At 43.5% G+C, this 21,029-nt stretch overlaps 1 protein-coding gene across 6 annotated transcripts in view; it reads left to right on the top strand.

The window, feature by feature from the left end:
• The first annotated feature begins 11,363 nt into the window (after positions 1 to 11,363).
• The window catches only part of Smim3 (small integral membrane protein 3), a 29,720-nt gene continuing 20,054 nt past the window's right edge, over positions 11,364 to 21,029 (top strand). Inside the window, exons 1-3 of one of the 6 annotated variants that reach the window (XR_008721833.1) lie at positions 11,364 to 11,569; positions 12,448 to 12,595; positions 12,797 to 12,926. The gene's annotated coding sequence lies outside the window, so the exon portion shown is untranslated. Of the gene's footprint in view, positions 11,570 to 12,444; positions 12,596 to 12,796; positions 12,932 to 17,090; positions 17,155 to 21,029 lie in introns of those variants that run through there. The other 5 variants (XM_055622464.1, XM_055622465.1, XM_055622467.1 and 2 more) reach the window with 5 other exon arrangements.

The following is a 21,029-nucleotide window of genomic DNA, read 5'->3' as shown; positions in this document are numbered from 1 at the left end:
TTCTTTCTTTCTTTCTTTCTTTCTTTCTTTCTTTCTTTCTTTCTTTCCTTTCTTTCTCTCTCTTTATTTCTTTCTTTCGTTTTAAATTATCAATCTTGTCTCTTTATTTGGGGATTATTCAGTTTTCTTTTTTTTTTTTGTTTCTTCTTTAGTTGGTGACTAAAGATGCTGTTTTATTGCTTTGAAGAGAAACCGTGACTATGTCAACTCTTTTTTTATTTGTTTGTTTTTGTTTTGCTTTTATTTTTTTAGACAGAGTCTCTTTGTGTAGCATTGGCTGTCCTGGATCTCACTCTGTAGATCAGGCTGGCCTTCAACTCACAGTTATCCTCTTGCCTCTGCTTTCCAAGTGCTGGGATTAAAGGTGTGTTCCACCACCACCAGGCCATGTCAACTATTAAAAAGGAAAACATTTAATTGGGGCTTGCGTACAGTTTTAGAGGTTTAGTTCATCATCATAATGCAGGGGAACATGGCAGCATGAGGGCAAATATGGTACTGGAGAAGTAGCTGAGAATTCTACATTTGGACCCATAGGCAATAGGAAGAGAAAGCTAGCTTGGGTTTTAAAACTTCAAAGTACACCCTCAGTGACACACTTCCTTTTACAAAGCCACACCTCCTAATCTTTCTCAAGTAGTTCCACTCCCTGGTTACTAAGCATTCAAATATATGAGCCTACGGCAGGGGCATTCTTATTCAAACCACCACAGTAGGTTTTGGTAATCAATGTGTTTCTAGGAATTTGTTCATTTATCCAAGTTGGAAGAAAAGAATTAATCATAGTAGTTTTCCCTGTAATTCTTTTTGTTTCTGATAGGTCCATAATAAGGTTCCATCTGCTGCTTCTGACTTCTGTTTCATAAGCGTGTTTAGCAACTTGAGTCTTTCTCTTGTTTGATGCCAGTAAAGGCTAGTTGATTTTCTTTTAAAGAAATGTCTTCTGGGCTCTGGAGATAGCTCCTTGGTAGCCTGCTCTCTAAGCATGTGTAAGGTCTGAGGCTATGAAAGTTTAAGTTATGTGGATCTAAAAAAAATTGAGGCTCTAGGAAGATGTTTCAAGGTTGGTAAATGTAAGGAAGATTGGAGGATCTAAGGTGTTTTAAGGTATGTGAATGCAAGTTGCAATAATATTAGAAAGTAATTTAAGGCATATTAAAATGGGAGATATTTCAGATTCTCCCCCCCTTTATGCTATTGTTGTGCTTATGTTGTTAGAAGATTTTAGAAGTTCAGAGTTACGATATTGATCAATAGAGTTCTGATAAGTTGATGGAGCACTGACTACTTATTATCCAGTCACAAGCTCGAAATTTTAATTTCCCTCTCTTCTGGAGATAGACTTAATTATGCTAAAAACATCTCTGCCTAATATGTATATCTTTGACCCCAAAGCCATAGCTTTTACTAGGTCTTAATGGCATGAGTCTACTCCTGCTATCTTGTAGACACCTGTTACCTGTTTTTTCTAAAGTAAACTAAAATTCATATGAGTTTCTGGAAATCAAAAAGTCTTAAGACCTGGATCTGGCATCACTCAAATGGACCCCAGATGAGTTTTTTCCTTAGTCTTGGGATTCTTCACTTTTCCCATTTACTAGAAAAAATTTTAACTTCTGTCTGAAGTTGTCTCAGATTTGCAGATTTTTATCTAGCTGACAGACTCCATTCAGGAATCAGCGTTAATAGGACCCCTGCTTATATTACTACTTCTCTTACCCTCTGTTCTTGCATAATCAATAGACTAATAACTTTTATTAGAGAATGAATAAGCACTGTGCACATGCTAGTACTAAGATCTCAATATCAACCTATGGGTCTAACTTCAAGAAGAAATAGCTACTCCACTTGGTCCCATGATTGGACCCAATAGTTACTAGAAGAATGGGGAATGAAGACTCTGAGCACAACAGATTCCATCTTGGTACTGGCCTCCATCTTGTAATTGACCTAGCTCTTACCCCCAGAACCTGAAATACATGTTTGTACTTACAAGAAACTATAACATTCCAGAAGATATAGTGTGCTCACTCTGACACCAGTCAGTCAGGAAACCGGTCTAAATGACTGTTGTCCTTGTAGTTGCTAAAACAATTATGTTTTCCTTTTGGTTGCCAAAATAATTACTCCAACTTGCCTTTAGCCAATCACTATGTAACAAGCCTGCTCTTGCTAAATTTCACCCAGTCATGTAACCACCAAGTCTGGAAGCCCCTTCCCCTTGCTAAAAACCCTATACAAATCAGCTTCTTTCTAGACTAGGGCTCTTGGCCTGCTGACTGCTGTGTCCATTCATACTGGGAGCCCTAAATATAGACTCTTTGCTTTTGCAGATGATTTCTGACTCCTGGTGTGGTCAGTGGTCTTTTGGGGTCTCGCGAATTGGGTACAGCAGTGTCACATGTGCAGTTCTGGAGATGGACACCAGAATTCTGTGCATGCTAGGCAAGCACTCCACCAACTGAGCTACATTCCCAGCCCTTGGAACTCTTCTTTAATATCTGTTCTAATACCAGGAAATCAAAGCCAAGAAATTAATTTCCATTAAGTCTTGTATTCCATCTCCTTTTTTCTCTGGGCTCTTACCAGTTCTTAAGACTGCTTGGCTCTTCAGCATATGAACTTCCCAGCTATGTAGTAGCGCCTGCTGGGACCTTATAGAAGCCTAAGACTAGAGACCAGACTTATCTCCCTGGAGGGCCTTGTAGCCTCGCTTCTACACTGTAAGTACAGATCTTACTCCTTAGTGATTACGTGGTAATACCCAATGAAATGACATTTATTCAGGCATGAAAATCTGTGGAGGCTCTGATTACAAAATAAATTTGCCAACTATATCCTGGTAGAAAGAGAACAGAATCTTTGAGTTTATTCAGATAGCAATAAATTCAGGGATTCAGTAAACACATTTATTCCTCAGTTCTGAGGGGTCGTTTAGTGAACAAGATCAATAAAAATATGTAATTTCAGGTTCCAGCCTCCACTCTGCTCTGTGTGCCACTCTCTCAAATACAGCAGGAGGTGCCTTGCTGCCTCTGTGGTTGATGTGTTTGGGCCAAGGCCAAGGAGGCTGCCAAGAAGCTGTAGTCCAGGTTCTGGAATATTGCAATCCTGGCTGTCTGTGGAAGGCTTGGCCATACATGGCAAGTTTTCCACCAAAGAAACTTTGGTATGTTGGTTAGTTGCTGTCAATTAGACACAAAACTAGACATAGCTTGGAAGAGGGAATTTTAATTGAGAAAATGTCTCCATCAGCTTGGCCAGTAGGCAAGTCTTTGGGGGTATTGTCTTGGCTAATGATTGATGTGGGAGAGCCATGCTCACCGTAGGAGGTGCCAATCTTGGATAGGTGGTTGTGGGTTGTATAAGAAAGCAAACTGAGCAAGCTATGGAGAGGAGGCCAGTAAACACTATTCCTCATGTCTTCTGCTTCAGTTTCTGCCTCCAGGTTCCTGCCCTGCTTGAGTTCCTGCCTTGGATTTCCTGAGTGATGGTCTGCGACCAGGACTTGTAAACCAAATAAACCCTATCCACCCCAAGTTCCTTTTGGTCATGGTGTTTACCATAGCAACAGAAAAGTAATTAGGACACTAGGTGAGTCCCTGTCCAGGGGTGTCTATTCCGAAGCCCTCTAGATAACTGCTGGTGTCCAGAGTAGTGAAGGAAAGAAAGAGACATCTTGAAATGTCAGTGTCCTCTTTTTCTTCATAAGAAACAAGGCCAGGAAAGTCATCATAGATAATTCAGTTTGTTGAAGACTGATTTGTTGACTCATATGATCTAATCATAGGAAGCACTTCTCCAAAGTTGATCACAGTAAATGGACCAAGACTACCATTTTCAACTCACAGACACAGCCAGGCAGGATGAATACACTATTTTCCTCAGACATAATTCATAGATATCCATAGATATCTTGTGGATTGTTACATCAGTCAAAAGTTTTGAAGTGATTAACGTTTCTTATGAATGTGGTGTAGAAAGTGCAATATTTTTTTTTTAAAGACTTGTGTATGGAAACCGTGATTAGTTATAAAGAAAGGAAGGCTTTGGCCAAATCTGGGAATGCTCTTTTGGAATCCTCTGCTAAGAAAAAGGCAGCTGATGGCCTCTGAATGACTTCTACTGATTGAGATATCGAAGAAGAGGCTGAGATTCATAGCCAAACTTTGGGCACAGTGTAGGGAATCTTATGAAAGAAGGGGGAGATAGAAAGACCTGGAAGGGGTAAGACCTCCCAAAGTAGACCAACAGAGCCATAAAAACTGAGCCCTGGGGGTCTTGAAGAGAATGATACCCCAGCCAAGGACAATGCAAGGAGAAGAACTAAAACCTCAGCTCAAATGTAGCCTATAGACTCAGTCTCCAAGTGGGTTCCCTAGTAAGGGGAGCAGGGGTGGTCTCTGGCATGAACTCAGTGGCAGGCTCTCTGATCACCTCCCCCTTAGGGGTGCAGCCTTGCAAGTCCACAGAGGAAGACAATCCTGATGAAACCATATAGGCTAGGGTCAAATAGAAGGGGAAGAGGACCTCCCCTATCAGTAGACTAGGGGGAGAAGAGGGAGGGCGGGTGGGTTTGGGAGGAGACGAGGGGGATCACAGCTGGGATACAAATTGAATGAATTGTAATAAATGATAATAACAATAATAATAAAAGAAAAAAGAAAGAAAAAGGCAGCTGTTGGCGTATTTAAGGGGAGGACTATAGGAGTTCCAGTGTGCTGCCAGGCAATATGACAATTTTGTAAACGGATGATAGTGGAGGCAGGAAGGATGGGTGCGCTCCATGAGGAAAGTCTTCATGCTCCGTGATGAACATATTCTGCTGCCGAACCCAAGGTCGTGGGACGAAGTTCTCCCTGGAGAGAAACTGTGATGGTCATCCTTGAAAGTAACTGTGCCTCCTTTTCCCTCTGCTAACTTGAATGTTAGCATTTGGGTCAGAGTTCTTCCCCTTTTGGATTATGTTAATGTCTCACTCCTTCCAAACGAGTTCCCTCACAGTTAAAATTAAAAACATTTTTATTACCATTGATTACAATTTATTTAATTTGTATTTCAGCTGTAGCCCCCTTCCTCATCTCCTCCCAGTCCCACCCTCCTTCCTCTCCCTCCCCACACCCCTCCTCTAGTCCACTGATAAGGGAGGTCCTCCTCCCCTACTATCTGACCCTAGCCTATCAGGTCTCATCTGGACACATTTTAAAATTTTAATTCATTAAAAAATTAGTTTTTATTTATTATTATTCTTGTGTGTGTATGTATGAGACTATGATTTGTGTGCATGTATAGTGTGTGTGTGGGTGTTTATGAGTCTAGGTGTACATGTGACTTGACACTGCAGAGGTCAGAGGCCAACTTTTGGGAGTTGATTCTTTCCTTCACTGTGGAATCTTGTGATCAAGTCATCAGGTTTGTGAAGCAAAAACCTTTACATGCAAAGTCATCTCACCAGCCCCATTTTCAAATTTTAAAAGAATCATATTTTAAATATGTATATTTAATATTGTGACCAAGAATGTTATCTGTAGGGCTGGAGAGATGACTCAGAGGTTAAGAGCTCTGGTTATGCTTCTAGGGTGTCTAGAGGTCCTGGGTTCAATTCCCAGCAATTTCATGGTGGCTTGCAACCTTTGGTTCCCTCTTCTGGCATGCAGATGTGTATGGAGGCAGAACACTGTGTACGTAATAAATCTTTAAAAAAGAATATTATCAGTATAGATTTTCAGTGTAGTTTGTTGTTTAATGTGATGTCAAAATGCTACATATTTTATATACTGTTAACTAAGCTCCAGTGTGCCAGTGTTTATTTCATTGTGTCGAATGTATAACTGTACAGGAAATAGCCACAAATCTTAAAAATGTCTCATTTTAATTTGAATACTCATAGTGTAAATAATTAAAATGAATGAATAGTACCTCATATCCATGGAAAAGCACTCCAAAACAAATCCAGCACTATTCTAAAACAAATAACTACCATTTGATTTCCCTTGTTGGCTTACTAGGCTTATGTGATTTATTCTTGCTTCATATGTTAGTAGTATGCTTCTGTGATCATTTGCTTCTGACTAGAAAGTGCAATCCCGATATAGTCCTATGTTTTAGTCCATGGATGTCTGTTTTTTGCTGTAGTGCTGAGAAAGGACTCTTAATTCTATTCCAGTTAAGTGCCACCAAGACACTGGGGCTGTTTTCCTTTGTTGCAGACTGTTTAGCTTATAGTATCAATCTTCAGGATAGTAGGGAAAAGTAAAAGCCATCTGGTTTGGCTAAACTAAATGTTCTGTTAGTTGTTGGGAGACAACTATACCAGGCTAGAAGAGAATAACATTCTCTACTGCGTTGTAGAATTTGATAGTTTTTCCTCAAGGATAAGTAAGAACAAACTACAGACGTGGGGACAATGATAAATTGACTTCAAAGAGTAACAAAGGGGTCCAGGATATGTAGCTTAGTACTAGAATAGTTGCCTAGCACGTGTGAGGTCCTGGGTTCAGTCTCTACTACATACACATATACAAAAGTAACATAAGAGAGAACATATTTACTTCTTTACTTGGGTGGCTTGTTACATTTTATGTAATTAATATATAATGCCATTCTGGTTTTATTAAGCTAATCAATATGGAACATTCAAACATAATTGATTAATTCCAGCATCTCTGCTGCTTGTGAGTTATACATTATATGGTAGAGGCCAAAATACCAAGCCCTTAGTAATTTCTCTATCCAGGAAGGAAGGTCCCAAAATAGCTGTCATATAAAAACACATTCACAATTACGTCTTTCTAAATTCTGGAACTGATCTTGGGCATTGAGGGTTATTTTTATTTTTTATTTTTTGTAGTATTTGGATAGAATCCAGGGCAACTTGCATGCTAGGCAAGTGCTCTGCCACCAAACAATACCTCTAGCCAGGAACTGATCTTGGCAAGGCAGCATAAAATAGTTTTCAGAAAAGGACAGTCACCGCCATGAGACAGAAACATAGATGCCCAGAAACAACGAATGGTTGTATCTATGTTAACTATTAACAAGACTAATGATGCACTATTACTGGATAACTGTAACTGAGGGGGTAATTATAAGAATTTCAATTATTTCAAAAATGAGGGACCTGGAAAGGTTTTTGTTGTTGTTTGTTTGTTTTAAATAAACAAAGGCATGACAAAGTCAGAATCAAGACCACAAATTTATTTCTATTTGATCAGATTACACCGAATTTAAAGAATAGTCTTTGCCATCTCTTGTTAACAACAAAATGAATATCACAAGACCAATTTCTCCTTTTTTATTCCTTTCTTAATTTTTTTATATTTTGGGGACAGAGTCTCACTCTATAGTCCAGGCTTCCTGGACCTGACTAGTAACCCAGGCTGGCACCCAACTCTTGGCACTCCTCCTACCTCAACTTCCTGAGTGCTAAGATTATAGGGCATCAATTACCATGCCAAGTTTGGTCATTTTAATACAGAGAAAAAAATTCCTACTCTTATATTAATATAGAAATTGACAATAAAGAATTCATTTCCTTTAATTAATTACTTAATTAATTTTTGAGACAGGGTCTTTCTATGTAGCCCTGGCTCTCTGGGAACTCATTGTGTAGACCAGGATGCTGTTGAACTCACAGAGATCGCTTACCTCTGCTGATATTAAAGATGTGCACCACTAGGCCCAACTAAAAATTTGTATAAGGCTACTGAGTATAAATACTAACATATTTCATTTCAGATTCATTATCTGCAGGGCCAATGTAATCAATGTAAACAGAATTTTCTTTTTCTCAAGCTTCTATAAGCCTCCCAGTAGGTTTTGTCTTTTACTTATCATTCACCTTCTGGCATATTCACAGACAAAATTACACATATTTAATTGATAAACCATATTCATCATATTTACAAATGTAATATTCATGTTCCAGTTCTTAGTATGGCTTAATAATCCATGTGAAGGACAGCTTTTAACCAGTGTTTCCAGCTCTTATTTCCTATTTCACAGAGGTAACTCTAGACAAGCAATGAGTATAAAGTATGGAACCATTCAACTAGCCAGCAAAAGTTAAAAGCAACTGTAATAAAATCCTATGGTGACATGTCTTTTCTGCAATTTATAAGGTATGGAAGAGCCACATCGATAAAACCCAAAGGGTCTTCCATTCTCACGCATACAAAAACAAGAAACAAAGATGTGTCAGTGTGTCTGTGTGCACGCATGTGCTATGCTTGCTGAGCAGTGTTTTTGTATTCTAGCTTCCTAAGAAATAAATGGGTGGCCAAGCCAGGCTGGTGGGAGACACCCAGAGGCCTGCCAGGCATGTTGACCCACCTCCAGTGGGAGGCACAATGGTGTACGAGGATGTGATGGAGAGATGGGGGAGAAAAAGAAGCAGGATGGTCTGAACACTAAGAGGAGAGGTGGGATCCGAGACTTGAGGATGGAGAATAACCTGATGTGAGAAGACTGCCCTGGCACCTGAGTCAAAGGTGATGTCTGGCCCCGTGTTGTTCCCCGTGTTGTCGCTAAGGGCCATGCCATGCAGCAGCAGGGTCTGCGTTGACGTCCGTGGCTCATATTACTACCAAAGGCTATTTGGATTTCCTTGGTCTGGGCAGTCACCTGGGACTATGTTGATGTCCAAGGGCTGCACAGAGCTGGCCCCACCCCTCTCTACTTGCAGCACTTGGGAGAGTGAGCCTTGCACCTTGGCTGGCCAGCACAGTAGAGCTGTCCCTGATGGCAGGGACATGGATTAGCTGCCTCCAAAAGTGTGAGCTCAGAAGAGCTGGTCCTGCCCCTTTGCCAATTGTGACATTGGATGAGCTAATTGGGACAGAGCTTGCCCTGATGACATGGGTGCAGGAGAAATGGCAGGCTGTCCAGATCAGCTACCACCCAGGCCCAGATCCAGGGCTTTGAGTTGGCCCATCCCAATATACCCCATCTGGTAATGGCTGGAGTCCATGAAGGGACTGGTTCTACAGAGGAAGAGCTGCAGGATCTCCATGACTCAGGGCAATAGTGATATCCAAGCAGAGACCCAGTGAGGATCCAGTATAGATAGTGTAGCAGAAGCCAGAGGCCTCGAACCAGACCAATGACGCATTGCAGTGTATGTTTGCAAATAAAGATATATGGACAAAAGAATGTCTGTGGGACACACTGTGACACACTACAGCTTCCACAGTGAGATTTTAAAAAATTTTTATTTTTTATTTTGTTTTAGCAAGGAGGTTGCAAGAACAGTGACTACAAAAGGATGGGGAGGAATACAAAAAGGATGAGTGGGATTGGCATTCACAATGTGAAACAAAGGATAGATAGTAAAAAAGAAATAAATGAGATATCAGTTTGTGAAACCACAAAACATAAAATAAGGTGATGTCACAGATTGATGGGCAGTATTTCATTGTGGAGATCATATTTAAACTATTTCTCAGGTGTTAGCAAGATGCCTAGAATGTAGAGATAATCAATGAAGAGTTTTAAATAGACATATGAATGGAATCTTAATTCATAATTGTATCAGACAGGATGGGTAGTTCCCACTTTATTACTTTTTTAAAAAAGATTTATTTATTTTATGTATATGAGGGTTCTATCTACATTTACATCACATTATAGATAGTTGTGAGCCACCATATGGTCATCGGGAATTGAACTCATGACCTTTGGAAGAGCAGATAGTGCTCTTAACCACTGAGCCATCTCTCCAGCCCCACTTTACTACTTTACAGTTGAAGCAAGGCATTTATGATTCTTTAGCTAATGAGTGACATACTCAGAAATTGAGTTTTCTAATTTCCAATCCAATATACCACACTGTCCCCACAATTGAATATTCTTGTGTGTATAAGAGAAAAGACAAAGTGTTATGTAGCTATGATTCAAGATTAGTCCAGCTGGACAACAGACAATATTAGTATGCTTCTCGTAGAAAATTCAAGACTTTTTCTTTTTTGGCCTCCTGTTTGGGTCTTAGAGAAAACAAATATTAAAGATCCTGATGCCCCGCTAAATGGAAAAGACACCAGCAGATTGCTGGCTCCAGCCCCAGGTCTTGCGTTGTCTCAATAGTGAAGCCAACAGTCATGTTACCGGTTGCCCACTTGAAGGATTCATTCCCCACATCCTGTTCCAGTAATAAGGAAACGTTCTTCGTTATGATCCCCTATAGCACTTGGAATTAGATTGCCCTTGTTCTGAGGACCACACATTTTCTCTGTTGATCAAAGAATGACTCTTAGAATTTTCCTCCAGTCACTTTCCATCCTAATCCTTTGTCCTCATGGCCCTCGGTCTGCAGCTTCTGGTAATGACTTGTCATTTCTGCTGACCTCATATCTGAGTCAGAGGAAACGGGCGTGTGTAAAGTCGAGGCTTACACTAGATCAAATGTCAGCCTGGGCAAGTCAGCATGATTCTTATATGCATTAGAAAAAAGAAGAAACAACTTTTCAAGGCGTTGGCAGCCTCTGTCTGTGTGCCCCACCTTCCCTAAGAGTGAGATGGAAGGAAATTCTATAGCATTAGAAGATGAATGGAAATCTGAGGTGGTCGTTTCCGCCTTTAATCCCAGGCAGTGGGAGTTGGACCTGTTAATTCCTGGCCAGCCTGTTCTACATAGCGAGTTCCAGGATATCCAGGACTCTGTAGAGAGACCTTGTCTCAAAAATAAACAAAAAGATGAAGGGATAAAAAGCCCTCCTTCACCCCTTGGATCACGGAGGATCCTAGAGCGGGACAGGAGAGTGCGGAATTGGCATCGCCCTGTGTGGAAAGTGGGTCATTAACAAAGAGGGAGCGGTGAGCCTCTCAGGTCTGAATTCTAATGGGGTGCTGATCGCCTTGGACTTTCATGTTATCACAAAATAAACAATGCATGGAGGTGTGTTATGGCAAGCTACTAACTAGCTTCACACTGGTCCTTTTTAGTCTGTCTTCACAAGAGGGCTAGTGTTACTATCCCAAGCTTAACAAGGTAGAGAAGCAAACAAATGATCTTATGTTCAGGACACTCTACCTACCGCCCGCACCGAAACTGCTGTTGGAAAGGATCTTGGGAAGTGCTGTAGCATAGCCCTGTTTACCACACAGGGCGGAAGCCCCCCACCCCCAAAACAAAACAAAACAAAACCGAAGTGACTTGTTTAAGGCTACAGGCTGAGTGTAGTGCAAAGTGACAAGGGGAGCCGCACAGCTCTGAGTCTCTCCAGGTTCCTTTCTTTACAGCAGTCCTGGGGAGGTTGGGAGGAGCGGGGCAGGCTAACGTGCTGAGGCTGGGGGCTCAGTCTTTCCGGGGCGGTCCCCAGCGGCGGTGCATTCCAGAGTCATCCGTGCGCGGCGGCGGCGGCGGCGGCGGCGGCGCGCGGAGTGCTGAGCACGCATCCCGGCCGCTCCTGCGCGCTCCCGGGCTTGGAGCCCGAGCACGTCCCCGGCGCTAGGGGGCCTGAAGCTCCAGAGCTGGGGTCACTTGAGGCTGCTGGATCCCCTGCGATCCTAGGGACCCAGGAAAACACCGGTTGCTGCTTGAAAAGCCTAATTGGGGATCGGGATCGGATCTGGGGTGAGTGAGACTGAAGGGTGTCTTTTGTGGGGCTCCAGCTGAGTGCAGTTCTCCCGGATTCCCAACCTGCCCTCGCGTTGCCCTTACCCTGGAGCCCTCTCCTTCTTTGCTACTTCTGAGTTTCTTTTCCTCACGTCTGTCCCCTACCTCCGCTCTCAGCCCTAAGTTCCAACCACCTTCTGCCCACAGTCTTGGGCCTCTTAGCAGGCCGGGGCTTGGGTGGGTGAGCCTTGGCCCACTCGCAGATGGGTTTCTCTTGGCTTTGCTCTGCTCCTGCCTTCCCATTCTCCCTCATACTCTGAGCCAGGCGTCCCCGCTCAGCCTCTGTGCACAGCGCAGGGTTTGGGCAGAAACAACAGGTCATCAGAATCTGGACTATCTGGAGCCGGCAATTTGTCCTCAGGATTGCTGGGCTCTAGCCTAGGTAACTAGGCTAGACGGATCTAGTCACTTCATCATCTGTCTCAGTGAACTGTTTAGTCACCGTGGAACGGGGGAAAACATCCTTTTCAGGCTCGAAGCAAATGAAAACACGGGGAAAGTATCGTAGAGAGGGGGCCTTTATTCCAAGCTCTCTCCCCCGGGTTATCTGCTCTGTCAGTTAGAAATTAATTCGTTTCTGCGTTACTGGTTCCCTTGCACCCCTCAGCCTCTCTCCAGTTCCTTGAGTTAAGGGACAGCCCATCTGTTCTCATCTCTGGGGCACGCCCAGGACCTGGCACAGGGCCTGTTAGATAGTAGGCGCTCCCGACAGTTCACGGAGTAAAGGATGGAAGATGTGGACCATCAAAATCTGTGCAAATGTCGGGGGGTTTTCTGATCGAGCAGTCTGGATGGGCTCTTACGCAGCCCCGGTGGCTGTTTTCCTTGACTAGCAGCATCCTGTGGCTGGCAGTTCTTTGGTCTGTGGGCAGAGAGTGAAAATAGGAAACTGCTCAAAGCCCCCGAGGCTTCTATGTAGAGCTGCTGCCATTCACCTAGGAGAGAGTACCAGAGTATCAGCTGTGATCGGGAGCAGCTCAGTGGGTAAGTAGTCTGGGGCACTAGAACGCCTCCCGCCTCCCTAGGGTGGGATGGAAAGAGCACTTAGCCGGGGGACCAAGGAAATCGCAGCGTTATGAATGGGGCATTTCCCGTCTCTGTATCCAGTCCTCCTCGTCTGTAAAATAAGGAAGTAGATGGGACGGTGCCTGTTGGTGTGTGGTAAGCACAGCATGTTCTCTTTAGGTTGTGTAAGACACTCACCGCTGTCTGCATGCAGCAAGAAAGCCCAGCGGAGTTTTAGGCCGTTGCAGACTTCTGTGGTGAGAACTGAAGAAGCCGCAAAGGGTTTGTCTGTTCCAGCCATTCTGGAGTCACACGGTAGGGTAACATGTTATGCTGTGCTGAGTCTCTGAAGCTGACCTCAGGACTGTGGGTTTCCCCCTCCTTCCCTTGGTGTAGCTAGAGAACTCTGTGGAAAGCTGTGGCAAGGTGTCAGAGACACGAAGCAAAGTACCAACTCTGGCTGGGTCAGAGGCTGGACCCCAGTGGGTGACATGACAAGGTGGTAAGGGGACAATGCAACTGCAGGTGCTTTCCCGGCTGTGCTCTGATCTCATCTTAAATTCTGTTTCTTCTGTATGACTTAAAACAAATAAATGAAGTGGATGTCTCCAAGGAAACAAGATCTTTGTCTTGCTTGGCATTATACTGACCTTACTTCTAGTGCAATATAAAGACAGACACCAATCAGCTCCCCATCCCCATGCTTTATAGGAGTTTGGTGTTTTGAATAAGAACGGCCCCCATAGGCGCTCATATATTTGAATGCTTAGTCACCAGGGAGTGGAACTATTTGCAAAGGGTTAGAAGGATTAAGAGGTGTGGCCTTGTTGGAGGAAGTGTGTCACTGGGGTGGGCTTTGAGGTTTCTAAAGGACAGAGCCAGTGCCTGTCTGCCTGCTGCCTACACATCAGGATGTAAAGCTCTCAGCTAATTCGTCCTGCCATGCTATGGACTAACCCTCTGTAATGGTAAACCAGCTGCCCCCAATTAAAGGCTTTCTTTTATGAGAAAGAAAGGCACCTTGGTTATGGTGCCTCTTCACAACAAAAGAACAGTGACTAAGACAAGGAGTAAATGCTGGCATCACTGCATCTTGTGCTAGCCCAGTACCCTAGCCTGATCACATGCTTTGAATGATGGAATAATAATCCTACTTGATGCTGTTTGGTACTTGCTGTGATCCAGGCATAATTCTTGGCTCTTACACACATTCTTTAATTTAGTCTCTACTATGATCCTATTAGGGAAGGACTATTATTGCTTCCATTTAATAGGTGAACAAAGTGAGCTCTGGAGAGAATAAGTCATCCATAGTCACACAGGAAGTGACCCCGTGCAGAATAATACTGATACCAGATCATCTGACTTCAGCATCTGGCCCTCAAACTTCTCCAAATGCCATGGAAAACAGGGATCAAATCTTTCATTAGCTGCAGGATAACATGGGAGAAGTTAAGTGAGAATTCATTGGCCAGTATACTTGTGGGTCACAGGGGACTCTAGACCCCTTAAAAGTTCTTTCTGGAGGTAGAAGGTGAACCTCAAGAAGGACCAGGGTATTAAAGGCTAAATGTAGGGGAGCCAGGAGGAGGAAACAGATCAGAATTCGAACTGCCTACACATTAGATAATGGCAAGCCTGATTCAAATTATATACTTACAAATTTTGTTGTATCTAGAAATAACTTCATTATCTGTTGATTTGGATTCTGATTGGCTGACTGGATATGACTTGCTGGTGACCCAGTATACCAGATCAAGTAAACGGAGTAGCAGAGGGAGGGGGAGAAAGAGAGAGAAGCCAAACTATATTTCCTGAATTAGTAAGAATTAGTAATGACAAGTGTCCAACGTGTGTTGCTATCCCTGCCCCCTGCCCCAGGCAGACATTGCTAGTCAGCGTGTTGTACTTCGCCTTCTCAGGGCTCCAAATCCTTAACTCAGCGTTGAGGGTTCTCTCTTTATTTCTTAGACTTTATTGAATTGCTCTAAGGTATGGTTAAGGATGTTACAAGTGGCAAAACAAAAGCCCTGTCTGTCACATTCGAAGATAGCGTGGGGCTTTGGAAATGATTACCCTTTGTTTTTGTTTTTGTTTTTTTTTAATCTCGTTTGTAAAATGTAAAAAAAATGCTGACATTTTTATATTGGGTTCCAGTAGGCCATTTTCACGCAAGTGCGCATCGTATTGTGAGTGCGTTCTTCTCTCTTTTCTGAGTTCTTACCTAACCCCTCCTCTCCTGACCCTCCCTCCTCCCATCTGTTTCCTTTTGCTTCTACTTTCATCCCATATGTGCACATACGCTGTATAAAGTCTCGTATTCATAAGTGAGAGAAAGCACTCAATTTTTGTCTTTCAAATATTTTGTTTTTATTCATTTGTATACGTGTCTGCACACATGCATGCGGGTACTTTGGCGCTGGAGTTATAGGTGGTTTTGAGCGGCCTGATCTGGGTGTTGGGAACTGAACTCAGATCCTCTGCAAGAACAGAAAGTTTGTCTCCTGAGCTGTTTCTCCAGCCCCTGATATTGGTCCTTCTGAGATTGGATTAATCCACTTAATATGATTGTCTCCAGTTCCATCCATACTTTTTCTTTATTTCACTCTTTTCCTGCATTTTTGTTAATGTTCTTTAACCAAAGGCCATCCTGGAGCAGGGGATAGGGAAGAACCGTGTGGGTGGTAGAGTGGCAGGAGCACGCACAGCCAGTTTCCAGAGCAGGCCAGACCCTCTGTCTTCTCCTTTCTATCTAGGTTTTGACTGATATCAAAACTGTGGTACAATCAGAAAGAGGAATTTACTTAGGACCTAATCGTGTATCACTAATAATTTGCCGTATTTAGGGTTAGGAAGATAGTTCATAGGTAAAGCATTTGTTGTGAAAGCATGAGGCCTTGAGTTTGACTCCCAGAATCTACGTGAAAAAGTCTGGTATGGTGGTACATACTCATGATTCCAACACCGGGGAGGTGGAGACTGGCAGGGCCCTGAGGCTTGCTGGCATGTGTTTACACTTGCATGCACACTTACAAACCTGTGTACATACATACAAAATTAAAAAAAAAAAAAAAAAAGAAAAGAATACAGGGTGGGGCTGATGGTTCAGCTGGTAAAAAACGCTTGCCGTGCATTTGATTCTAGGAATCCACGGTGGAAGGAGAGAACAGACTCTCTAAAGCTGCCTCTGACCTACACATGTGTGCTGTAGGTGTGGCATGCACATTCCCTTTCTCCCCTAACAATAAACAAAAAAGTAAAAAAGTAAAGAATGAGTAAAAAGCAAAAGCAAAACACCCCCCCCCCCAACCCAAATCCTCCAAACCCAGTTTATTAGGCTTAAATCTGGCAGCTTTGAACACTTTTATTCAGTGATAGATAACTCCATAGGCCAGCATCTGTCTGGGTGTCATAAGAGTAAAATCAGATATCATCAGGTCGATCTAGGAAGCTCTAGGATAGAAGCATTTCCTTTCTTGAGGTGCTGGAAGAATTCACTCTTTTTGGTTTTGGGCCCAAGGTCACCATTTTCTTTTGGGCTGTAAACAGAGGGCTGATCCCTGCTCCTGACAGGACCTGTAGTCTTTGGCTATCAGCCACTTCTCCCTTCATGCAGACCAGCAGTGAATCTATCTTCCCCGCCCCTTTTTCACGCAGCGGTTCTCAACCTGTGGGTCATGACCCCTTTGGAGGTCTAACAACCCTTTCACAGGGGTCACATATCAGATATCCTGCATATCAGATGTTTACATTAAAATTCATAACTTGCAAAATTACAGTTATGAATAAGTTATATGAATAATATAATTCATACATAATAATACAATTCATTTAATGAGTAAAGTAATTTTATGGCTGAGGGGTCACCACAACATGAGTAACTGTATTAAAGGATTGCCGCATTAGGAATGTTGAGAACCACCCCTTCTCTAGCCTTCTATTTGACTTTTAAAGGTTCCTGTGATAGATTGGGTCCACCTGGATATTCCAGGGTACTTTCTGCATATCAGCACCCTTCACATGAACCACATCTGCAAACTCTCTTGCCTTTGTTCTCATAGCCCCACCCTGTGAGTCATGATTTCTTTCTAAGGGGACCAAGACACCGATATATTTTAGAGGCCATTTTTCTACATGCTACTCATGTGAAACAATCTTTGGGAGAGTGGCTGGTTTAGTATCACAATGAGGTAGGGGCGTAGCATCCTCACTCTATGCTCTGCTGCTGTCACAGAGTCCCTGCATCCGTGGAGAGTCTTGTTTGTCCCCTCACCCAGCAGTACTCAGGCTGATGGATGGTACCACCTTAATAAATAAGATGCTGTGGATTTGGCCTGTGCTTTCTCTTCTGCTGGCTTACTGTTGGCTTCTGAAACTCTGTGATTGGCCAGTCACAAGCAGTCTATGGGCTCTGGCTGCTTTTCTGTTGTCTGAAATAAATATCCTGTGTTTTTCCATTTTTTAGCCACAGAGGAGCAGACACTCAAGCCATGAGCAGGTCTGCAGTCCATTAGGAAGTTTGGAGAAGGTCAGTCAGGGTGAGTCAAGAACAGAGTGCCCCTTCAGGATCTTGGGACAGTAGAGAAAGATTTCTGATTTGATTCAAGGCCCCCCCCCTTTTTTTTATATTTTGTGTGCCTTGTTCATTCCTTCTTTTGGCCTATTTATTTGGCGCAACAAATTTTCCTGGTGAAATGATTATGCCAGGCTGACAACTGTTTGACGCTATTACACAATGGGAAGAGAGCTGCCATTTCTGAGACTTAATAGGTGGCTGGGCTGTTCTCATGCTGGATATGACATGGAAACTCCTCTTCTTTCACCAGCCTCCTTGTCCTTTCCTGAGAGCAGAGAAAGGCTCACACTGTGGGCACCTTCTGTGCATGCCTATCTACTGTTGTAGAAGGGGCTAAACTAGAATTTATGCCCATCAGTCCAAGCATGTTGACAAAAAGCACTCCTAGAGGACTTGATTCTAAAAGGCCAGTCCTGTCAGGTACAGGTGGACTGGGAGAGAAAGGATCCCCCGTAATGTCTGAATGTACAGAAAGCCTAGAAAATGGTGGAATCAGAGACTGAATTTTGTTTTGGAGATATGGTTCAACTTGGATGGTTATTGAGACTTCTGCAGGAGTCAAGTTTCTTTTTGGACTTCCGCTGCTAAGTATGTTCTATAGATTGGGGCCAAATGTGACATACCTAGTCTTCTCACTCCTTGTCTCTCTTCAGTCTGCCATTATTGGTAGTGTGATGTGCTGGGCCCTGTGACAGATGTTGAAGATGTGGCAACAGAGAAAACACAGGGCTTCCATTCTCATGGAGCTTTAACTTGAGGAGATCAAGGAATAACTCTTTAGCCTGTCAGGTATAAAAGCCAATAAAAAGAAATCAACAAGTGCTGAAGAAGCTGATTTTAGATTGTGAAACATGTGTGCGGCGTCTGGGAATGTAGATTTGGTAAAGGGCTTCTCTGCTGTACACGAAACCGCTGGGTTCCGTCCCCAGTACCACATAAACTAGGTCTAGTGGCATACGCCTGCAGTCCTAGCACTCAGGAGGTGGAGGCAGAAGGAAAAGGGCCAGCGAGTTTGAGACAAAAACAAAACAGAGCTGCTGGAATGGTTGGTTCCTCTGTTAAAGGAGCTTGTCGAGCAAGCCTTGCAATCTGAGTTCAATTCCTGGAACCTGCCTCAGGTGGAAGAAGAGAACAGACTACGAATTTGTCCATTGATCTCCATGTGATTACCATTGAACACATGCCCCATTGTATATGTTTGTTTGTGTGCACCCACACAAACCAACCAACCGACCTCTCCAGAAGTTGTGTGAAGAAAATAAAATGATGAGCTAGAAGGAAAAAAAAAAGCGATGAGCTAGAAGAATGACCAGTGAGTGCCAATGGTATTTGTCAGTGGTATTTTTATGGAGTGAGTCTAGAAAAACTTTGGGCCATTTCAGTAGATTGCTCAAGGACTGAGCATTCTAAGAAGAGAGCAAGTGAAACCTGCAAGTGGTATAAGCTGGTGGGTCCTGGGCACTTGGTGCCCTGGGCTGAAGGTAGCGGTGATAATCCTTCTTGAGAGTTGGATTGCCATCTCCATTTTAGATCCTGCATCCTTCTGTGACAATCTCAAAGGCTCCTTCTGAGGATCAAGCTTTAGAGAGAGAGAGGTCCTGTAAGAGGCACGATGCTGGGGAATTCTTGTAGTGGTTCCCTTTACTTTTTGTTTTGTTGTTGTTGTTGTTGTTATTATTATTATTATTATTATTATTTTGGGACAGGCTCTCTCTACATAGTCCTGGCTGTCCTGGAACTCACTGTATAGACCAGGTTAGCCTCAGACTCACAGATCCACCTGCCTCTGCCTCCCAAGTGCTGGGATTAAAGGTGTGCACCACTATGCCTGCTCATGATTCACTTTCTGAAAGAATTTGGAGTCACACATCTTCAGACACTTCCAGGCCCTGTGACTCCGAGCTGTCTCCTCTCTGGCCTGTGTCTGGTGGATAGGAAACAGCTGCCCCACTGTCTGCTTGACTTTCTGGCAGAGCTGGATGAGGGCCACACCTGCAGGATGCCACCTGCCTCTATCTGCCTTTTCTCTTGCTCTGGGGTAATTAAGCTTGCCTGCTAGCAGGAAGTAATTTCTTTTATTACCTCCTTCTTCAGATCCTTGGTGGTCAAACCAGTCGGATAACCACTGGCAACTTCTCAAAAGTGAACTCTTCCCTTGAGTTCAGATCATCTAACAGTTCCCTTTAGTAGCAGCTGATGAAGGGTCAGCTGCTTTAGCGGAAGGTCAAAGCTTGGGGCAGACCCTGGAAGGCTATCAAACTTATCACTGTGGTTGCCTCCACTGGACTCAGGTCAGTTTTAGACCACCATTGCCCCTTAACTAGTGGTAGGGCTTCTGACCTCTTTTTAAAGACTCTCTTGCCCCACCCCGTCGTCTGTGTTCATTTGGTCAGTGCAGTTCTGTGAAGCCCTGCACATTGTCCTAAGTGCTTGGTGCTGTGTTTGTCGGCTCTCTGTTTATTGTCACGCCTGAGATAATTTATAAAAAGAAAAGATTGCTTTTGGCTTGTGGCTTTGGAGTTCTACACCATGGTCATCTCTCCATGACAAGGCAGCACAGTGTGTCGGGGGGAGTGTGTGCTGGACTGAGTTGCTCCTTTCATGGCAGGTGGGGGACACTAAGAAAGGAAGGGGGACTCTGGGACTACCCCCTCAGGGACATTCTTTCCACAACCAACAGGCCTTTCACCGAGTCCCACCTGTTAGTGAGTCCACCACTTCTCTGCAGCACCCAGGCTGCAGAGATTCAACTACAGTGGTATTTTATGCCCACTAGTTCATTTGACTTCCACAACACCACAGCGAAGGAGTTAGTGTTGTGTCGTGCCCCCGTTGCAAGCGGAACTGATGTTGAGAGAGGCGAAGTCTTTGTCGGGGCCAGGATTCCACACATCCCAGCACAACCTGCAGCTCCTCACTCCTGCGAAGCCCACCTCTCTTCTTTTCGTCCTCTTGAATTCCCATTTATCCTTCTAGGCTCATATAAACATCCCTTGCCTTGTAGCCCTCTGGTTTTTGTTTTTGTTTTTTCCTTAGACAGAGTCAAAGAATGAGGATCACTGTCTTTTTGAGCACTTGATTGTTCTAGGTCCGTGTGGCCTTACTGAAGTAGTGCGTCCCTCTTTCGCAAGTGACAAGATCGATTCTTAGGATTTTAAAATGACTTGGTAAAAGTCAAGGTGGGAGGAAGGTTCACATCAGGCTTTTCAGCTCCAGAATCCCCTTAGTATGTTTTCTAGTTTCTGTTTTCTATTTCTCTTTTCTAGTAATGACGGTTTTTTCTTTTTAAAATCATCAGTATAGTGATTCTCTGTAAACTTTGTATGCACTTCTCTGTGATTAGCAATTATGCCGATACCTATTTCAGAAGGAGAAAATTTGTGTGTGTGCAAGTGTGCATGCGAATTCGTGCATGCGTGTGTGAATGTGGTTGCTGTGGGGGCTGCATGGAGATCGCTTCTTTCCTTCTACCTCTATGTGGGTTCCATGGATTGAACTCAGTTTACCAGGCTTGTGTGGCAAATGTCTTGCCACCCCCATCTTGTTTTATTGAGACAGTATCTCTCAATGGGCTGGAACTCACCCAATAGGCTAGGCTGACAGGAGCCAGCAACAGGCATCTTCTTGTCACCATCTCCCCAGCACTGGGATTACAAGTGTGTGCCGCCATACTTGGCTTTTTTTTCTGTGAGTGCCGGGGACTGAACCTGGGTCTTCATGCGGCAAGCGCTTAACCTACTTAGCTATTTCTCAACCTGGTTTCCGTCTTTCTTTCTTTCTTTCTTTCTTTCTTTCTTTCTTTCTTTCTTTCTTTCTTTCTTTCTTTCTTTCTTTCTT

The sequence above is a fragment of the Psammomys obesus genome, unplaced genomic scaffold (assembly GCF_907164565.1).
Source record: "Psammomys obesus unplaced genomic scaffold, mPsaObe1.curated_primary_1811, whole genome shotgun sequence".
In the NCBI taxonomy this organism is placed as follows: domain Eukaryota; kingdom Metazoa; phylum Chordata; class Mammalia; order Rodentia; family Muridae; genus Psammomys; species Psammomys obesus.
Note: the sequence above shows the minus strand (reverse complement) of the source record. Positions and strands in the feature narration are given on the sequence as shown.